This window comes from Rhinopithecus bieti, unplaced genomic scaffold (assembly GCF_001698545.2).
Source record: "Rhinopithecus bieti isolate Rb0 unplaced genomic scaffold, ASM169854v2 scaffold_5260, whole genome shotgun sequence".
In the NCBI taxonomy this organism is placed as follows: domain Eukaryota; kingdom Metazoa; phylum Chordata; class Mammalia; order Primates; family Cercopithecidae; genus Rhinopithecus; species Rhinopithecus bieti.
This window is the reverse complement of record NW_016805896.1, coordinates 5,197,428-5,219,993: the sequence shown is the minus strand read 5'-3', so window position 1 is coordinate 5,219,993 and position 22,566 is coordinate 5,197,428. Positions and strand designations below refer to the sequence as shown.

The window sequence follows — 22,566 nt, the reverse complement described above, 5'->3', positions numbered from 1 at the left end:
TTCTTTAAAATATTTTATAACTTTAAATGGATACACTAGATTTTTCATACCTCACTCTCCATTTAGACAAGGAAGACTACTAAACAGAGATTTTAGGGGAAAACCATGAGCCGTTCTCTGATAGAAGTGTATCCAAATTTCAGTTTCTGAATTTGAGGGATGAAATTAGGTTATGCATTTGGAAAGGAGGGGAGACATCGCATAGTTTTGAATGAAAAATAATCTGAAGAATTTCACGCTTTCTTCCAAATAGTTCAGGAGCCACACACACTGCCATCTTCGTATTGCTAGAATACACCTTTGGACAATCATTCAGGAAGGCGCGGCCACTATTAATGAAACCTCCACTCAGCTACTTGCTTTCCAGCTTTGCTCATAAAAATTAAAGTCAATAGTTAAAATGGATGAAAGAGAAATTTCAGGAGAATTGGCTGACTTCAGAGTCTCAAATTGGCATCTGTTTGACTCCAAAACTCCAAAGTCTTCAAAGTAGATATTGGCTAAGAAGAAGATGAAAGAAACTGACTAATGAAACTGATTCAAGCACTGAAACTAAAAAGGAGAGAGCATGCAGCAGGATACAGGAGAAAGGCTACTAGGAATCCCTGAACACTAGCCAGAATTTAGGGGGATAATTTACTAACAGTGACAAATCAGACTCAAAGCACAAAAACATAGTCAAGCAAATCTAGAAATTAGAATCAGTAGCTGATTAAACAGCCAAATTAGTATCCAAATTTTGCTTTTATCAAAATCCTTTTGTTTCTTTGTTTGTTTTTTGAGACAAGGTCTGGTTCTATCACCCAGGCTGGAGTGCAGTGGCGTGATCTCGGCTCATTGCAACCTCTGCCCCTCAGGTTCAAATGACTGTCATGTCTCAGCCTCCCAAGTAGCTGGGACAGCAGGTGTGTACCATCATATCTGGCTAATTTTTTGTAGTTTTGTAGAGATGGGGTTTTGCCATGTTGCCCAAGCTGGTCTCAAACTCCTGATCTCAAGCAGTCCACCTGCTTTGGTTTACCAAAGTGCCGGATTACAGGCTTGAGCCACTGCACGTGGCCTTTATCAAAATCCTTACTAAGTCAAAGTTTTAGCCCAATATGTTATAATACTGTCTTGATCACCACCACCAAAGCAGCCTTAAGAGCATTCAAGTCTAAAACAGAACAGGAAAGTCCAGAGAACAACACTAATTTATTTCTACAGAGCTCATTTTGTTCTTCTATGAGAGTGTCATTTCTCAGCATCTTGAGTGCCCTTTCTTTCTTAATAAAATGGCCAGAATTAAATAAATATGGCTGACATTCTTTCTCCACTGTACCCACAGCTGAGGCCTAATGACAATTCAGGGTAGAATATCTTTCAGTGCTATGGACTATGTTGCACTGTTCTTTAGCTTAGAGAATGGGGATCTTCAAATCAGCACCTTAAGTGGAATTTCACAGCCTCCATTTTTAAAACACCTACTGTCTTCCTACCCATTTACTGTACACACGTGTGTGTGTTTGTGTGCATGCGTGTGTGTGTTATGACTGGAAGGAGATGATATCAAATATCTTCCTTTAAAGTAGTACTATCCAATAGAAACAGGATGCAAGCCATATATGTAATTATAAATTTTCTAGTAGCCACATTAAAAAAGGAAAAACAAACAGGTGAAATTAATCTAAATATATTTTACTTAGTCCAATATATCAAAAATATTATTTCAACATGTAACTAATATAAAAAGTTATTAATGAGGTCTTTTTATTCCTTTTTTGTACTGTATGCTTGAAATCCTGTATAGATTTTATACTTCCAACACATCTTGATTTGGGCTAGCCACATTTCAGCTGCTCAGCCCAGGTATAAGGCAGGCACTTCTTTGTACAACAATATCTTACTTGAAATGCCTAGCTTCAGACATTTCAGCTCTCAGTTTGAACTTGTTTTTCCTTACAGAAGAAATCCATATGTATAAATATTTCAGTCTAGGTTCTTACACGTACACACACACACACACACACACTCATTTAACATCTGGGTTTTAACAACCTATCCTGATCTTCTTCTAAATAAACCTGAAAAATAAAATGTTTCCTCTCACCAACCCTTTCTGAAGGAGCATGTGAGCCTGTTATCTTGCGCATTAACCGGTGACCGTATTTAGTGTTGTCAGAGCTGCTGACTCATTGCCTGTGAATGGCCCTGCTGCCAGTGGTGATTGTTTGACAGAATGCCAGTAATGGCTGCCGAGGGCTGCTGAAAAGCTGACCTTGTAACAACATCCACATTCTTTTGGCTGCTTTTGCTGACATACTCTCAACTCAAAAACTGTTTTCAAAACAAAAGTATAATGAAGTATTGAGCCTTTAAAAGCGATTGTATTTCAGTTCTTTAAATTATCTGAGTGTATGAAGGAGGGCAGAAGGCAAAGAAATGAGTATAAAGGGAGGGAATCATCCTTGAAAGTCGACATTTGACCTACAGGCATATACTTGGGTAGTGTTCTAAGACAGCATGGGCATCCAAATGAAGCAAAGCTGTGTAAACTAAAAATAAAATTCTAAGCCCCCCAGCTATCTGAATGGACCTCTCCTCTCAGCCAAGGGCATTCCAAAGTTAACCTGAAAAACTAGTTCAGGCCATGAGAGGTAGGGGGGGGTCAGATATGCCTCATTATACTCTCCTCCCTTTGGAATTCAGGCACAACTGACCAGCATTAACATTAAAACAGAGATCTTAAGACTTGTTATAGCAATAGGTCACCAAATTCAAGCCTGATCTAGTATAGCATCACCTGACAGACAGCAGGCCCTGAAAGATATCAAAGTATTTTACTCTAAGATATATGTATTTGACGTATTTTGAAGTAGCCCTGCATAGCTATTGCTTATAGGGAAAATCTGCATTCTGTAGAGAATCCCCTTCCCTTTCCAGGTGTTTTTTTCTCATCCAGGAGAGAATCAACTAAGAGTCTGGAACCTTTTAAGTCTGATAAGAAAGATTTATAATCTAATCTCTCTGAAGCCTGTTACCTGGAGACTTCTTCTGCATAATAAGAACTTTGATTTCTAAAACCCCTTATCTTAGCCCAGACATTCCCTTCTGTTGATTCCATGTCTTTAGACAATAACTTAAGTCTTCCAACCAATTGCCAATTAGAAATTTTTGAATCTACCTACGACCTTGAAGCTCCCACCCCTGCTTTGAGTTGTGCCACCTTTCCTGACCCAACCAATGTACATCTTACGTGTATTGATTGATGTCTTATGTCTCCCTGAAATGTATAAAACTAAGCTGTAGCCTGACTACTTTGGGCACATGCTCTTAGGAGACAGGGCTGTGTCACTGACCATTGCCTACTCATATTTGGCTCAAAATTTATCTTTTCAAATGTTTTTCAGAGTTTGACTCTTTTTGTCAACAATTTTTATGATATCTACTTTTTATCTTTCTCAGTATCATTTATTAGCTCTGTGTTACTAACCTATTTGAACTCCTGTTTATTTGCAAAATGTATTCCATTCTCCACCCTGAAAACATTTTCCCCAAGTGAAGCTTCTAAACAAAGAATATGAGATGCTCTCCATTAATTAATAAGAGCTAAGGTACTATTAAATACTTAAAACAGGGATCAAATTAGCAGTACTTACTAGATACTGCTCTAGCTAGTGGATACATTGATCATTCACACTATACTCAACTTTACCCATAAAATTTAATGTATGCCTTCCAGCTGCAGTATGTATTGATGGCCCTGCCTCCTGTTAGAGTACAAGTTTTCAGATTCTTCTCTTTTCCTGGTGACGAGGTCTGGAACGCTTAAGTCTTCTAAATTCCTACTTGGGCTGATATCCCTGCTCCCTCTTTCTGGCTTCTTTTACCCCAGAGTCTAATCTGCACTGGTAATAATATTTCCTTTCAGTTCACATCTCACACATAATAGCCAGAGTCTGTTTTGCTAATTTTAATCAGACAAAGGATGAGTTTCACATAAATGAGTTTTCAATGAACAGGATGAATGAGCATTCAGCTAGTTGTTTTGGCATATTTTCACCACTAGAGGGAGATAAAGGCGCCTCTCCATCCCCTATTCTCACTCTCTTTGCACCAAGATAGGAGAGGTGACAGAGGTTAAGTGCAGAAGATAATGGTGAGTGAGATCATGGAGGGAAATTAAGTTATATATTTGGAGAAATCAAAAATGTGGCAGCTTGCAACCCCTGCCAGCATGTTTTATGTGGCCTACCCAGTTTGGGGCAACATTTATAAATTGGAAAATTTCATATAAATGTCTGGATTTCCATCCTGAACTTGAAAATAGAAAGATGTGGCCACACTGTATATCCACGCCCCTGTGTGGCAGTCAGAGAGAGCTTCTCTCTATAAACAAGGCACACACTCTTCATTTCAACTCCATCACTATCACTCTCTTTTTCTAACACCAAGATTAAATGTAAGCTGTTACTTATTATCAAGCTTGCACCATTTTGTTGTTAAGGACTGTTTTTTTGTTTTGTTTTGTTTTTTAATTTTTGTACTCAAGTCAAAGATGGTAAAAATAGCAAGCAAGCCTCTTGTAATTTCAAGGAAAATGAGGGAGAACACATTTCTTGGAGACAGTAAAAAATATTCCTAAGAGTAAAATATGCAAGCACAATGTGACTGGTCTCCTTGACTTACACTTACCTGTTTCCATCATTTACATCAGCTAGATGTCCCTATGAGCTTAGCATAACCCTTTGGAAATACCTGCTTCCCAAACATGCTATGGCAGGAAGAAGATCAGGGACTGGGCGATCCTAAGACCCAGTCAAATACCATCTCTCAGTTATCCCCACTAACCAATGACTGAGAAATGTCTCTCATGACTGATTACCCAAGGATTTGCAAAATTGACATGTGAGGGACAAAATCTCAGTCTTGCTCAAAATAGCAGGAAAAACATATCTGCATGTAGCTTGTACTCACAGAAGAATTGCAGAACTAAAATTTGGATTTAGGTAGGATAAGTTCCAACACACAGCTGATATTCTGATTTACTCATATCATTGCTTCTTGATCTGAAAAAGAAATACTATAAATAGTAGTAATCAGAGCTAACATCTGTTGAGTTGACAGTTGTGTCAGACTCTGTGCTAAGTGATATCCTTTAACCCTGAGGAGCAACTGTGTTATTCAACCTCAGAGACTTGTCTCAGCCACCTTAATACATGCCCTTCCTTTTAGGACAATGGTTCTCAAAATGAAGACACTTTCACAGGATTCTTGAGGTTAAAACTATTTTAATAACAACTAACATATTATTTGCCTTTTTCACTATGTGGACATTCACACAGATGTGCAAAAGTAATGGTAAGTAAAACTGCTGGAACCTCATTACTAGAGGTTGAAGGCAATGGCACCAAGCTCTACTGGTAGTTATATTTCTTCACTCCCATGCACTTGCAGTGAAAAACAAAGCAAGCAACAGCATGTTATTAAGTCTTGGAAGTGTAAATGATGTTATTTTTTATTTATTTTTACATTTTATTTTTTTGAGACAAGCTCTCACTCTGTCATCCAAGCTGGAGTTCATTGGCACAATCGTGGCTCACTACAGCCGTGAACCCCTGGGCTCAAGCGATCCTCCTATCTCAGCGTCCTAAGGTGCTGGGACTACATACAGGTGCATGCTAATTTTTTCTTTTTTTGTAGAAACAAGGTCTTGATATGTCTTGCTATGCCCAGGCTGGTCTTGAACTCCCAGGCTCAAGCGATCCTCCTGCCTTGGCCTCCCAAAGTGTTGGGATTACAGGCATGAGCCACCATGCCTGGTCACATCTTTTTAATAGTGCGAGGAAATGGGAAGTATGCATAAAGCACTTTGGAAATATGTTGAAGTGCAACAGTTGTCTCCAGGTATTATTGTTCAAGGTACAAGTGGAACTAGTCACTTCTTTCATAGAACATTTTTATTTAAAAGAACAATGAGCGGACAAACTATGATTATTTCAGCAGGGGTATTTGACAAATTTTTTTTGAAAATGAGTGAAGTAAGTTTGTCGCTTCAGAAAAAACAACTGACAGGAATTTCTGACAATGATAAAATTCAAACTTTCAAGTAGAAATTAGAATTTTGAAAAGCCTACATCTGCCACTATAAACTTGACAGCTTCTCAGTACTTTTCTGATGAGACTCGTGGTGATATTAACAAAAGTAATTTTTTGTTATTGAAAATAAAATGTAAACATTTGGAAGATCTGCTTTACTAAGTGAGCCAGAACAATTCATTTTGTCATAAAATCATATATAGATTTTTTAAAAAAACTATACCAAGTATGAGACAGATAATTGAGTTTACTGTAATAGATATGATATGTTTCAGATTCCACATTCCATTTTCAAGGAAGAATCAGTTGTTAAATTTCACTGTTGTATCAAAGAAAACTGTCCATAATAATCTGAAAGGCTATGAAAAGACTCTACCATTTCAAACTACATGTCTCTGTGAGCCTGGAGTTTCTTCATATTTGTCAACCAAAACATATTCCAGTAGATTAAATGCAGAAGCAGAGATGTAAATCTGGCTGTCTTCCACTAAGCCAGATATTAGGGGATTTCCAAAAAATGTAAAACCATGCTTATCACCAAAATTTTGTCTTGGAAAATATTTCTATTTTATTAAAAATATATATTATTTATGTCACATGTAATGGGTTTATCATTGTCACATAAATGAATTTTTACACCAATTATTTTAAGATGCTCCAATCATGTGGTTTATTAAATCAATTTTAAACATATAATGAGAATCAAGGGAGGAAAGATGGGGTGGGTTAATGCACTAAGAATAGTATGCAAGTGGGATAAAATGAACTCCACAACCTGAATGCTGGGTTATACAATGTCCGTATGTCTCGTTTCTGCTACACTAGCCTTCCAAACTGGTGGTGTGGTTATGGGGTGAGAATAGGGTTTGAGGAAGGGGTCTAAACAGACAGGTGGAAGGTGTCTGGGGGACAGACTAGGTCTATCACAGAGATACAAGGGCAAGTACACCTATCAATAGCTTTAACTTTCCATTAGCTTGCCAAGTAGCTTTGGGTTTTATCTGCAGTGAATTTATAAATAAATATTTTTAAAGTTTGTAAGTTTTCATTTCTAATAGGGTAAATATTGATAGGTATAACAAACAAACAAAAGCTCTTGGGGTCTTCAGAACAAAAAGTTTAAAAACCTCTGATGTAGGATACGGGATCACTTTTTTTAACCCCAAAGTAGCAAGGCAATTTATTGATACCAAATTAAATGATTTATCTTCTATCTTCTTCTTCCTCTTCCTCTTCCTCTTCCTCTTCCTCTTCCTCTTCCTCTTCCTCTTCCTCTTCTTCTTCTTCTTCTTCTTCTTCTTCTTCTTCTTCTTCTTCTTCTTCTTTTAAAGGTACTCATCTCCCCGGAGTCAGATGAAAATGCTAAGTCAAGCTCTCAGTAACCCTCAGGTGGCTGCTAAGGCATATGTCATATGCAAGGCCACCAGTTAAGGTACAAAGACACCGCTAACGGCAAGACCTGAGCATTCGTTCCCAGAATTAGATGCTTCTGTTTTTTTATGATTTCCAGTAAAAGTATCTCTTTGTCTAAGAAAACAACCACCCTTATTTTGCACACAAGTATTTTTTTCTTTAGGGAAACAAGATATACATTACAAACAATGACAACAAAATATTAAGAATCTGATTTTCATGCCTAAGAGTTTGTCAGTGAAATTGTGTCCAAATAACTGCTACATTTGCATACACATTTTTTATGAAGGCAAGCTTTATGATTGGGGTTTAATGCATATTAGAGAAGAATGATGTTTAAAAATGTGGAATTACATATGCTCAGTACAAACTTAATTCATTCTATTTGTGGGAAGTACGGTACTCTGCTTGCAAACATTTTCTCTCCTCTCCACTCACCCTGTTTTTTGGGTTATTAATGTAACTGATAGAGTTCCTACAAAATCTTTTTTTTGTTTTGCCTTTTTTGTTCTATATCTAGTTTTATAAGGTTTTATCCTTTATTTCTAACTTCCTTCCTTCTTTTCTAATTGAACTTTACATCATAGTATCAACAGACAGTTATACCAGATCACACTGTATCAGTCTCTTAGAAGTGTGCAGTGGGCTTCTCTAACAAATGAATGCATGGAAATTATGAGCAAAATCATGATCACACAGTATCAGAGAGATTTCAATAGACTCTATGGTATACCTGCTTGCAGGTAACTACAAATATGGCTTTTTAAAAGCCAGTTAGACTAACCTTTGACACATTTTTACTTAACCTGCAAAATTCAATTTAATTCTTTTTTTGGCCAATTTGGTGGGTGTAATGAGATGCAGGAGACAAAAGACTGCACTTGGGAAAACATTGTTTTTTTGTCCTGATCAGCAAAAATACATGAATCTTTCTGCCTTGGAATTAATTTCAACATGGAGAATATAAAGCTTTAATGAGATTCATCACTGTGGGGTGGCCTTTATCTATACTTGGTTTTAGTTGCTTATTGCCCTACTTACATTCATAAAAGGAGATTTTCATCTAAGAAAACCTGAGATACTTACGTTTAGTGATTATTTGTGTAGGTAAAAACACAATAAGACTCTCATTGGTTTCTCAATTGTATTTTTTAAAAAGATACAAAATGAGATAATCACTCCCTTTAAAAGTGTATTCTAAGAAAGTGACTCTTATTTTTCTGATATTTTGGGATGCCTGAGTTCTGTACAGTAGCAATTTCTATAACAAAATAAACCTTAATATAAAAATAAAATAGTGAGTTACTGCTTTACCCTGAAATGTAGCTGACACATGTTCTGTGTGAATGTGTGTATAAAGTACATGAATAAAATAAAGGATCATTCAGCCACTACTGATGTCTCAGATCTTCATATGTATCATAGCCTTTAATGAGCAAGTTGAATAAAAATAATTTCATAGCCATAAACGGAGGAAGTATTCATGCTGAATATGTATAGATTGCTAATAGGACATAAAAGTTTCAAATATTAAAACAAAATTGTATATAGTTTACAGTCCCTCAACTACTTCCTTAAAAATTATGATGTGTGTGTATATATGCACAAACATATGCCTGTGTGTGTGTAACTGGAAGTAAATGTATAAAATCTTCATAGGGGTTTCCTGTGAGGTGGAATGTGGGTGATACTAATTTTCTTCACAATTTATCGTATTTTCCACATTTCCTAAAAGGAAAGTTACTTTGATTAAAACACACACACGCACACACTCACACACACACACGCACACACACACACACACGCACACACTCACACACACACGCACACACTCACACACGCACACACACACTCACACACACGCACACACACACACACACATGCACACACACACACACTCACACACACACACGCACACACACACACGCACTTTAAAAACTCCATGTTTCTTGTCTCATCTATTTTAATAAAACTTGATTTTAATAAGTATTAGCATGTAAGCCAATTATTTTTACATTTTGTTTGTTTGTTTGTTTTTTGAGACAGGGTCTCACTCTGTCACCCGGGCTGAAATGCAGTGGCACAATCTTGGCTCACTGCAACCTTCGCCTCCTGGGCTCAGGTTATCTCCCATCTCAGCCTTCCGAGCAGCTGGGACCACAGGTATGCTACGCCCAGCTAATTTTTGTATTATTATTATTTTTTTTTTATTTCTACAAAATTTCTGAGATACTTAAGTAAAGTACACTTAATCAGTGGGGTTTTGTCATGTTGCCCAGGCTGGTCTCGAACTCCTGGGCTCAAGGGATCTTCTTGCCTTGGCCTCTGAAAGTGCTGGGATTACAGGCATGAGCCACCTTACCTTTTAAAAATGCAAGTATCATCTCGATAACCAACTGTTTTAACCTTACAATAAAATGCAACAGAAAGATACACAGAGCCAGTCTTTCAGAAATAAAAAAAAAAAAATGCTGTGCAAGAAACAGCTGGTAAATCCTTTATAAACCACCTTCATTTTTCTCAGCACCTTTAAAATAGTTGACTGGATACCCAGCTGAACTGATATTGACAGGCAGGCCATCATATTATTTCTTAAGTGTTCCTGAATGGCAGCAGGTCTTCGGCTTTGTGGCATGAAAATTCTACATTCTTTGCTGAAGGTATATATTTTTTCCTATTGACAGCTATTTTCTACAAATATTGTTCTCTCTGCCTTATCTTACTTTAACCTAAGTGATAAGGTACAACTTTTTATCCACTTCTATTGACGAAATATCAAGAATAAAACCGAATTCTCTGCTACTATCTTATACTTCTCAAATATCTTCTTGCTGTCTCGTTAAATTTTATCAGAGATAAGTATTAAAGTAGGTATCTGAAAAGTGAGGCACAGTAGTGGCCTATATGGATACCCAGAATTTTGAAGTACACACATGTTTCTGCAGTCATTGGGCTGTGATTTGATGGAAACAAATTATAGATGCACAACCTCTTCTGAGATTAGATTAATTTCCCTGATTATTTGTCCAAAGATTTAAAAACTTCACAGAAATGAGGTTGCCGCCCAGCATAGGAGCTGATGCAGCCAGTCTCAATGGCACTTTCCTTCGGGCCCAGAATCCCTAATGGGAGAGGCCCGCCTGACTGAGTGATCTTGCCCTTCCGCGAAGGTGCCACACTGGATGTGAACAACTAAACTGTCACAGCCACAGCCCCTTTATCCTAGGGGCTTGAAGAAATAAGCTATGCCCTTAATAGGAAGTAAAGACACCCAAGATATTTCTGTCTCTCACACTGAGCTCTGTGTCAACAAGAACAAGTCCTTAAAATAGAGAGGATGCCTAAGCATCCAATAGCACTAATTCTGTTTCCAGCTTTTAACTGTCCAAAAAGCCCATTTCTCAGCCGTCCTCTCCGTGACTCTGACTTAATATCCTTGTGTCTGGGGTGATTCTGGGTTTAGTCCAAGGGCCATGATTCCAAATCCATTTTACTACAACTTTCTAAGCCACTTTGACGTTCTTAGGCCGATAACTAATAATCTGGTGAAATTACTTGAGTAAGTTTATACTGCAACTCTGTACAGGAACCAGATGTGAAAACACGAGTTTCGTGTTTGCTAACTGTTCCACCATCAATCATTTATTCAAACAAGCATTTAGTGATGATGGCTATTCATCATTAAAAATTATGTGCTAGAGATGATGAAGAAGCAAGCAATAAGTCTCTGCCCAGAGTTGCACATATTCTTATAAAGGGATAAGAAAATTCACGGTAATTTAAAATGATAACAGGTGCTGCAATGAAAGACCTCCCAAGAGTGGTGTGGCAGCACTAAGGACTGGAATACAGAGAGGGTCTAAGAGCACGGCTGGGAGGTGCAGGAAGGAATTCACGTGGTATACAGAGTTGGAGGAAGCTTCAAAAGGGGAATTAGACTTACCTTGTTCAACTTCGGAGGTCTGGATGGGACCTGTAGTAAAATTACAGAATAGTATTAGGACTCAAAGGAACGCGGACCACCTACCAGGGTATCTCAACCTGGGTACAATCAACATTTTGGACTGTTCATTATTTGGCTGGGTTTTGGGGGGTGGTAGTCCTGTGAATTTCCAGATGTTCAGCAGCATCCTGACCTGTACCTACTAGATGCCAGTTGCATGTACCCACCCTGCACAACCAAAAATGTCTCCAGACATTGTCATGTATTCCCTGGGGGCAAAATCACCCAGATTGAGAACCACTGAACAAAAGTCATACCCTCAAAAGAAGTCCTGGAGAGCACCTTTTTATTCCTCCTTTTAATATTTAGGCTACCCATTCTTGAATAATAATGAAAGTAGCTAAAATTTCTGCTTGGATTCCTTATATTTTTAGTGTGAATAAAATAATCATGAAGTCTTCAGATTGTGATGAAATTATTTTTAATATGGTGCAAGTTCACAGGGGTAAGAGAAAGGAAATTGAACCAAATGTTTATAAGAAAAAGAAGACAAATTTTAAAATAAGAAAGTGTAATAGGATTTTTTCTTTTACTACATTCTTGCTAGTTAATCATATATTTCACCCTATCTTGTTTATTCTAGGGTGTGTATAAATAAAATCATCATCTAGAAGCTTTAATCTGACTTGCAAATCTTTGTGCGAAAGAAAAATACAAACTTCTTAGATTTAAATTTGGTGACAACCAAACATATACGTTCATTCATACATTTATTTGTTCATACAATAAACATTACTGCAGGCATACTGTGTGCCAGCCATCATTCTAAGCATCAGGTGCACAACAATGAAAAAAGTTCCTGCCTTTGTGGAGCTACATTCTGGTGTGAAGAGACAATGAATGAATAATAATCAGGTAGTGGCAGTACAGGGGAATATATCAAAATAAACAATAGAGAGTGAGGACAAAGTGCTATTTATGGTAGGAACATCAGTCCAAGCATAAATAGGAATACTAACACAAAGGTTAACTCTTCTCCGGTCTAATACTTGGCTAGGTCCCACAGAATCTGGGTTGAGAGGACTACATATCCCAACTTGTGTATAATAAATGTGTGATAAACATGTATGCTTTACCAAATCCCACCACTACAAATGATTATTGAGCCTCTATTTAAATTGATATCATTGATATGAAGATCACTACCTTTTTAGGTGGCCCATTCTGTTTTGTGTCCTCCAATTTGAGGGGGTCCTCTTATTAAGCAAAAATGTGACTCCTGCAACTTCCATCCAACCTATATGCCTAAAATGCAGCACCCAAAATAAATGAAGTACTTCTTGCTTTATGGTACTCTGTGGTAAGACACTGGCTCCTAACTCCAATCCAGACCCTGGCTGAAAGGTTTTCTGGGAGCTTAGTAAAGAATACAATATTTTTATTTTATACCATGACACTAAAATTTAATTTCTAACCACAAGTCAGCCATCCTAGAATTTAAGTTAGCCAACCTGTGATTTAAATAAGAATTTAAAGAGAGAAGGGGCCAGGCACGGTGGTTCATGCCTGTAATCCCACCATGTTGGGAGGCTGAGGCGGATGGATTGTTTGAGCTCAGATGTTCGAGACCAGCCTGGGCAACATAGCAAAATCTCATCTCCAAAAAATACAAAAATTAACTGAGTGTGGTGCTGAGCACCTGCAATCCCAGCTACTCAGGAGACTGAGATGGGAAGATTGCTTGAGCCTGAGGAGTTTGAGGCTGCAGTGAGCCACAATCATGCCACTGCACTCAGTATGGGTGAGAGAGCAAGACTTTGTCTCGAAGAGAGAGAGAATGGAGAAAGGTATCATTTTTATTCCCACCCAATGTTCATGTGACAATTTTGCTTTGCAAGTGTCCGGTAGGCTGCAGGAAGAGTAGAGTAGGATTGATGCCTTTAATTCACTAGCCGCTTGGGAAGCTGCCACCCTCAGGTGAAAGAAAGAGTAGAAAGAATTGAGGATATTTAACTCCACATACTCTGGAGTTGCCATGCAGGATAGAAGCCAAGAATGGTAGGGATGGATCTGCCTCCAGATTAGACAACTAACTTCTTTTAATCACTATCTGTGATATATGGGGTGAAATGGGGCCACTTCTTGGTAGAAGAGGAACAGCAGAATCTAAAGCTGGCTTGTGATCCAGAGACCACCCAAGGTGCAACTTTTATGAATCATAGATCCTGGTCAAGATGTCAACCTGGACCACCCATGTGGTACTTTAACACAGTGTCTCTATCTGAGCATTGTTTAGGCTCCCTCCAAATCTACTGCAGTCTGGAGTAACCCATTGGACCTGCACAAAAAAAAAAAAAAAAAAGAAATATGCAAGTCATCCTTCCCAAAATTGTCAGGTACAGGAGCAACAACCAGCAGCCAAATCCTAAGAGGTCCCTAGAACAATACCAAGTGATTTCTTGAGTGATTGTACATCACCAGATAGAGCAGGATATAAGTTTATCTCACTTTATTATATACATAGATATAGCCTAAGGTGAAAATATAATACATTAGATTGTATGCGATTTTCATTTCTTTCCAGGTACTATGGCTTAGAGAGCTGTGTTCATGAGGAGAAATATTTTTAATATATAACTTATTCTCAGATACATAGGTCTAATCTACTCTAACTCCAATTTTAAAAGAAATAATAGCATGTACTTTAAGAAACAAAAAATATCTGAAAGTACTACTGTTGTAATAATACATTTAATTCAAAGAATGTCAAACAGATGTGTGTGCCTAGAATCATAGCACGGGGAAAGACTGTTGGTTCCAAATGTCACAGAACAGTGGTTAATTGTGTAGTTAAAGTCTCTTTATATCATATTAAATTGTATTAGGTGATTCTCACACTACTATAAAGAACTGCCCATGACTGGGTAATTTATAAAGGAAATAAGTATAATTGACTCAGTTCCAGATGGCTGGTGAGGCCTCAGGAAACTTACAATCATGGTGGAAGTGGAAGCAAACACGTCCTTCTTCATGTGGCAGCAAGAGAGAGAACTGCCAAGCAAAGAGGGAAAAGCCCCTATACTATCACAAGAACAGCATGGGGATAATAGCCTCCATGAGTCAATTATCTCCTATTGGGCCCCTCCCATGATATGTGGGGATTATGAGAACTACAAGTCAAGATGAGATTTGGGTGGGGACACAGCAAAACCATATCATAAATAAACCTCACGTAATAACGAACATGTCTGATAACTTAGATAAGAGGAAGGGGAAGATTTTGTTATAGAATTTTCTTTATGTACCTCAAATCATAGGAAGCCTGAACCCAGTCATGAAAGCTAAAATAATTATTGTGTTCATTTTAGATAACCTGGGTTGGGAGAGGAAAGCATGGGTTGGGAGTCAGAAGCAGAAGGCACCCATCACTCAGCAAAGGTGCAGAGCTGGGTTCCTTCCATCCCTTCCCTTTCCATCCGCACTGCCACCAGATGCTTTGTCCCTTTTACTTTACTGTGTCCCTCCTCCCCACACTTTTCCTTCATCTTAACATGAGATTCCCTAAGCTTCAAATTTTTGCTGCTTCAAGCCATCTGGCACCTGGGATAGTAACACCCAGCCTGTTTGTTCACAGGGAGAAGCAAGGAGGAAAGGGTGAGGAGGAAGAGAACACTGGGGAGGACTGGCTGAGGGGAGATGATGAGTGGGGTGCCTGGGTCACTCCCAGGCATAGGGTTGGGGATCTTGGGCATTGGGGAGGGCAGTCTGGAGCTGTGTCTTTCAGTTCTCATTTAGAAATTTTCTCAGAAGGCAAAAGCATATAAAATCATTCAGCTTAGTTAAGAAAAATTAACAGCCAATCTTGTGAAATATTTACAATTTATTTGTTATTACTATACAACATAATCATATGGATTATTAAGTAACATTAGGTTGCCTTTGTAGTCCACCTTGTTGTAGTCCACCCTTACAGGGTATCTACTTATGACTGCTCAAGCTCAATCCATCAGAGGAAATATTAGTCCAAGGATTCTGATCTTAGTAGTACTTTACTTGGCTTTAGTAAAAATTATGCCAATAAAATATTCCAGAAATCTATCTACTTGGAAAACAAAGAAGATTCCATGTTTTCCCATTTCTGGTTTTTCAATCAACTAAATCCATAGAGCTATATCAGGAACCCAAGGTTCCAGGTCACTCTCTATCTTTAACCAGCTTTTAAATCTTGGATGATCACTTCATCCCTCTGGGACTCACTGTCCTCATCAGTGAAATGACTTCTACCATAAATGTCTATTTTTATAAATATTTCTTATACCAAATGGAAAGCAAAGTTCCAAATTGCATACGTTATTAATAGAGGATATGGGGATTTATAAAATATCATATGTTCTAGATCTGCCAATTCTGGCTTCCTGTTTGTGTAATAAATATAGAAGTGTGAATTGCTTAGCTAAATAAAAGTCTACTTTCTCATTGCAGATAAATAGGATTTACCAATCCTTGGATGAAGTGCTTGGGAAGTCTTTAAGTGCCATAATCAACTGCCATTTCAAAGAATATAGATGGTTTTGAAAAGTTCATGCTGTCCCTTCATTGAATTTTAGGTGAGTGTGTTTAAGACAAAGAACTTAAGATGAATATTGAACTGTTTCTCTTTAAAGTGCTCCTCTCCTTTGCCTGAAAAGAAAATGGGTTTAAATATTATCAATGCTGAGGTGGAGCAAGATGGCTAAATAAATATTATCAATGCCTTTCAGTTTCGCACCTTTAGTGAGGTTCCAGAAAATGAAAGACTTACTCTCTTTATTTTTTGTTTATTTATTGTTAGTATTATTATCAGAAACCATCTGAACTGTGAGCTCTATAACATGGAGGTTGTCTTGACCGTCGCTTCCTGGCTTCTAATAAGCAAATGCCAAAATGCTTCATTCTATTCTAAAGGTTATATGATTTGTAAAATATAAAATGTATTTAATATCAGAGTAATAAACCAGAATGAGACAAAATTTTTGATGGCATAAACTGAATGAAAATTTGATGATGATAATAATGGTTTAATCACTAACAAATCTGTGTTTGAGATAGGGATAACATTTTAGATGCTGCTTATTGGGAGATTTTACTTAGAATTAAAAGTAGGGCATGGTTAAAGCAGGTGTGCTAAATTTTTAAAGTGCTATGTACAATTAAGCACAACACACACACACACACACACACACATTAAGCTTTGTTTTGTCTGGCCATAAAATGGATGAATAAATATATTTTACGTTATCGTATGTCATCACCCTTCCATGTTAGAAAACAGAAGAGCCTAAAATTGGTGCTTTAATATTAGTCTGATATATGCCATCGCCATTTTTCAGCAGAATAGAGGGGAATGGAGAAAGTGAATGGTGGTCATATTGAGGATATTGTGTGGCTTTCTGCCTCCTCCTAAGTCTAGTTTTCAAACTGTGGCTTTATTATGTACTTTGAAGAAAGGTGATCTTCAGAACACCAGCATATACCTATGTTTACAATTCCAATAAAATAATGCAGCTGACAGAGCATTGGCTACTGTCTAAATCTAATCTGAAAGGCAGAGATGCTTCCTTAATACTTTTGATTAACTTCAAAATGATGGCAAATAATGCTTTCATAAACTTGCGGGTGTATAAATTTGGTTTATGGAGATTGGATGTAGAACTAAAATGGTAATTCTATTTATTTACAAGATGTGTGTTGAACGCAGTTCCCAGAAGCTAAACTTGGTGCCCATCAAAAATACCAGTAAATCAGTTTGCCTAGTGTAACAGTTACTGTAGAAGAAAAAAATGAAAATGAAAAACTTATTTTCTGAATCCTTTATTTTCCACGTGTGCCCATCTGTGCCTGTTACCTTCAGGGCCATTCCTTGCCCTACCCCACCTCTGTTCATTCCACAGGAACTGACCCTATGGGCTGTATTTTCCAGCCACAGCCTCCCCTCCACTCCTACACCTTACCTCTAGCTTCTTCCAGTGACCCTGAACCCTGAACCTCATTAACACCACCTCTTCCCTTTTATCCCTTGAGAATCATGAGTGATAGTGCCTTTGGCTTCCTGAGGCTGCTCATCTTTAATTTGTTTCACCGTTCCCAATTTAGCTTCTCAGTTCTTTCATCTTTGTAACCATTTCCTTGTATTAACATTTATCATTTTAAATACTTAGAATGTTTTCTTTTCTCTTGGTTGAATCCTAACTAATCCATCAATGCTTCATTAATTTCTCCCAAAATTATTGGAAGAAAAATGAACACGGATTACTTGCTTCTTAAGAAAACAAGTGCTTCCTAGGAATTAAATTTAAATGTAAAGTTGGGCAGGGTGTTTTTTACTTTTAAAATACTTTATACTAAGACATTGAGATATACATACAAAGAGGTCACAAGTAAGTGTATATCTCGATGAATTTTCACAAAGTGTATACTTCCAATCAGATCAAGAAGAAGATTACCAATGCCCCCAGAAGTCCTGCTCATGTGACCTTCCAGTCATTCCTCCAACAGAGGAAACCATCATCATGGCTTATATGACCACTAACTAATTTTGCCTATTCTAGAACTTTATCTAATGGAATCATACAGTGTGTCATTTATTTATTTAGTAAAATTTATTTGAGAACAATTTAGGTCACCCAAAAATTAAGTGGAAAGTACAGTTTTTATATATCCACCTACACACACACACACACACACACACACCCCACACACACTATGGGCATCCTTCACCAGAATGGTATATTTGTTACTATCAATGAACCTACATTAACCCATCATCACCTGAAGTCCACAGTTTACATTAGGGTACATTCTTGGTGTTGTGCATTGTATGGGCTTTGACAAATGCATAAATGACATGTTTCCATCACTGTGATATCATACAGAATAGTTTCACTGCCCTAAAACTCTGTGCTCTGCCCATTCATCCCTCCCCCGCACCTCACTCTCATCTTTTTCCTGGCTCCATAGTTTTACATTTTCCGAAATGTCATATCGTTGAAATCATACAGTGTGTAGCCTTTTCAGGTTGGCCTCTTTCACTCAGTAATATGCATTTAAGTCTCCTTCACGGCTTTTCATGGCTTGCTAGTTCATTTTGTTTTAGTGTTGAGTCATATTCCACTGCCTGGATGTACCACATTTAATTGGTCTATTCACCTATTGGAGGACATTTTTGTTGCTTCCTTGTTTTGAAAATTATGAATAAAGCTGATATAAACATCCAATGTAGGTTTTTGTGTGGACATAAATTTTCAACTCATTTGGGTAAATATTTTAGGTTGGTGCAAAAGTAATTGCAGTTTTGCCATTACTTTTTGATTTAACTACTTTTGCCCCAAGCTGATATCAAGGAGTGTCATTGCTGGATCATAGGGTAAAAAGATGTTTACTTTTGTAAGAAACTGCCAAACTGTCTTTCAAGGTAGTTGTATCATTTTGCATTTCCACCAGCAACAAATAAGTGTCCTGTTGCTCCATATCCTCTCCAGCATTTGATGTCAGTGTTTTAGAATTTGGTCATTCTAATAGGTGTATACTTCTGATTTTAATTAGCAGTTCCCTAATGATGTTGAACATCTCTTCATATGCTTACTTTCTATCTTTGTATCTTCTTTGGTGAGGTGTCTGTTCAGATCTTTTGCCCATTTTTTAATTGGGTTTTTTTCTTATTATTGAAAGCTAAAAGTTCTTTGCATATTATGGCTAATAATCCTTTATCACATGTGTCTTTTGAAAATAATTTCTCTTATCTCTGTCTTCTCTTGTCATTCTCTTGAAGGTTTGTTTTTTAAAAAACTGGGAAAAAAATTAAACTTATATATTTAAAACCATATCCTCAGCTATTCAATATTGTAACATTAATTCATTGCTGTTAACACAATCATTGTCAAGTTTCCCATTTTGCATATCAAATTAATGGGAAGGTTTTAAATTTTCAGATATGTCCCAAGTATTATTTTATTTTAAAATATCTTCATTTCACAAATTTTACTATGTATAGTATAAGAACTTCTTAATCTCATTCCAGCATTCACATTTAAATCAGTTTCATTCCAGCATTCACATTTAAATCTAAAGCTTCTGATTTACTTCATTTTGGTTCTTTTCACCTACAGTTGAAAGATCTGACCTCTCTATTTTAGTAATGGTTGTTTGCTACTTGAAGATGCCTTATGATCTGAACATTTCAAATTTCCTATAATAAATACTGGATGTATTGGAAAGCAATGTGACCAGGATCCCAGTGTCTGTCTTTCTTGATCATCAGTTCACTCTATCTCAACAATTCCATTCGTTCTAAAGAGATTCCTTGGTATTAAAGTCGCTTTTCACTTAATCATTTTGGTACTTCACTTAGTTATTTTAAATAGAAGGGCCTTGCTATTTTCATTTCCTTCTCATTTATTTATGTAGACGTGTTCCTTTTCAATCTTGTCTCAGAGGTCATCTCAACTGCTCATCTGTCCATTTTAATGTACTGTGGTTGGACTCTAAAGGACATGGTGTTCCTTCTACTAACAATTTTCATCTATTCAACCAATGTTAATGTGGAACCTGCAATGCCTAATTTAGAATCCTTTCAGACAATGTGCAAATGCCATCATGAGCAGAATTTCTAAAACTCCTTTATCATCCTAAAGCTGGGAGACACAGGTATGAGGAGCTTCATGATATAGTTTAAAACAATGAATAACTGATATTGCCAGTACAAGTCTTCCCCTTATTTGATACAGCTCTAAAAATTCTAATCATTAACGTTTCTCTCTAACTTATGGAAATGAGATTTTATAAAATTATAATTTTTTAAAAGTGCCCTTGGGAAGAAAAATGCACCCATTAATTATATATACTACATAATATGTAAATCTAATGAATTAGCAAGGAAGAGACCCCTGAAACAATGGTACAAACATTCAGCTTTGGAAGTTTTGGTACACATATGTAGGAAATGATCACACCAACTTTATGATGTTGCCTGTTGGGTCAAGGAAAACACCTGACATCAAAGATAACTCAGGCTAAACAGATCTTAATGTCACATTGGGAGAGAAGGGTGAGAAGAGTGGAGGTGTTAGTCCTTACAATAATGAACAACATTGTGATGGGAGATTTTTTAATATATATATACTTTAGGTTCTGGTATACATGTGCAGAACATGCAGGTTTGCTACATAGGTATACAGGTGCCATGGTGGTTTGCTTTACCCATCAACCCATCATCTACATTAGGTATTTCTCCTAATGCTATTTCTCCCTTGCCCCTCACCCCCTAGCAGGCCCTGGTGTGTGATGTTCCCCTCCCTGTGCCCATATGTTCTCATTGTTCAACTCCCACTTATGAGTGAGAACATACAGTGTTTGGTTTTCTGTTCCTGTGTTAGTTTGCTGAGAATGATGGTTTCCAGCTTCATCCATATCCCTGCAAAGGACATGAACTCATTCTTTTTTTGGCTACATAGAATTCCATGGTGTATATGTGCCACATTTTCTTTATCCAGTCTAACATTGATGGGCATTTGGGTCTGTTCCAAGTGTTTGCTTCTGTGAATAGTGCTGCAATAAACATACATGTGCATGTGTCTTTATAGTAGAATGATGTACCCAGTAATGGGATTGCTACGTCAAATGATATTTCTGGTTCTAGATCCTTGAGGAATCGCCATACTGTCTTCCACAACGATTGAATTAATTTACACTCCCACTAACAATGTAAAAGCATTCCTATTTCTCCACATTCTTCCAGCATCTGTTGTTTCCTGACTTTTCAATGATTACCATTCTAACTGGTGTGAGATGGTATCTCATTGTGGTTTTGATTTGCATTTTTCTAATGACCAGTGATGATGAGCTTTTTTTCGTATGTTTTTTGGCGACATAAATGTCTCCTTTTGAAAAGTGTCTGTTCATATCATTTGTCCACTTTTTGATGGGGTTGTTTTTTTCTTGTAACTTTGTTTAAGTTCCTTATGGATTCTGGATATTAGCCCTTTGTCAGATGAGTAGATGGCAAAAATTTTCTCCCATTCTGTAGATTTCCTCTTCACTCTAATGCTAGTTTCTTTTGCTGTGCAGAAGCTCTTTAGTTTAATTAGATCCCATTTGTGAATTTTGGCTTTTGTTGCCATCCCTTTTGGTGTTTTAGTCATGAAGTCTTTGCCCATGCCTATGTCCTAAATGGTTTTGCCTAGGTTTTCTTCTAGGGTTTTTATGATTTTAGGCCTTACATTTAAGTGTTTAATCCATTTTGAGTTAATTTCTGTATGAGGTGTAAGGAAGGGGTCCAGTTTCAGTTTTCTGCATATGGCTAGCCAGTTTTCCCAACACCATTTATTAGATAGGGAATGCTCTCCCCATTGCTTGTTTGTGTCAGGTTTGTCAAAGATCAGATGGTTACAGATCTGTGGTGTTATTTCTGAGGCCTCTGTTCTGTTCTATCGGTCTATATATTTGTTTTGATACCAGGTCCATGCTGTTTTGGTTACTATAGCCTTGTAGTATAGTTTAAGTTAGGTAGTGTGATGCCTCCAGCTTTGTTCTTTTTGCTTAGGATTGTCTTGTCTATACAGGCTCTTTTTTGTTTCCATATGAAATTTAAAGTAGCTTTTTCTAATTCTGTGAAGAAAGTCAATGGCAGCTTGATGGGAATGGCATTGAATCTATAAATTACTTTGGGTAGTATGGCCATTTTCACAATAGTGATTCTTCCTATCCATGAGCATAGAATGTTTTTCCATTTGTTTGTGTCATCTCTTCTTTCCTTGAGCAGTGGTTTGTCCTTCATATCCCTCGTAAGTTGTATTCCTAGGTATTTTATTCTCTTTGTAACAATTGTGAATGGGAGTTTGCTCATGATTTGGCTCTCTGGTTGTCTATTACTGGTGTATAGGAATGCTTGTGATTTTTGCACATTGGTTTTGTATCCTGACACTGCTGAATTTGCTTATCAGCTTAACGAGGTTTTGGGCTGAGACGATGGGGCTTTCTAAATATATAATCATGTCATCTTCAAACAGAGATAATTTGACTTCCTCTCTTCCTATTTGAATACCCTTCATTTCTTTCTCTTGCCTGATTGCCCTGGGCAGAGCTTCCAATACTGTATT

The 22,566-nt window shown here is 37.2% G+C and overlaps 1 protein-coding gene across 29 annotated transcripts in view; it reads left to right on the top strand.

Moving 5' to 3' along the window:
- The window catches only part of DTNA (dystrobrevin alpha), a 419,414-nt gene that overhangs the window by 184,999 nt on the left and 211,849 nt on the right, over positions 1-22,566 (top strand). For 28 of the 29 annotated variants that reach the window (XR_001886016.1, XR_001886017.1, XR_001886018.1 and 25 more), the window contains exon 2: positions 15,917-16,041. The gene's annotated coding sequence lies outside the window, so the exon portion shown is untranslated. Of the gene's footprint in view, positions 1-9,613; positions 9,655-15,916; positions 16,042-22,566 lie in introns of those variants that run through there. The other variant, XM_017874032.1, reaches the window with a different exon arrangement.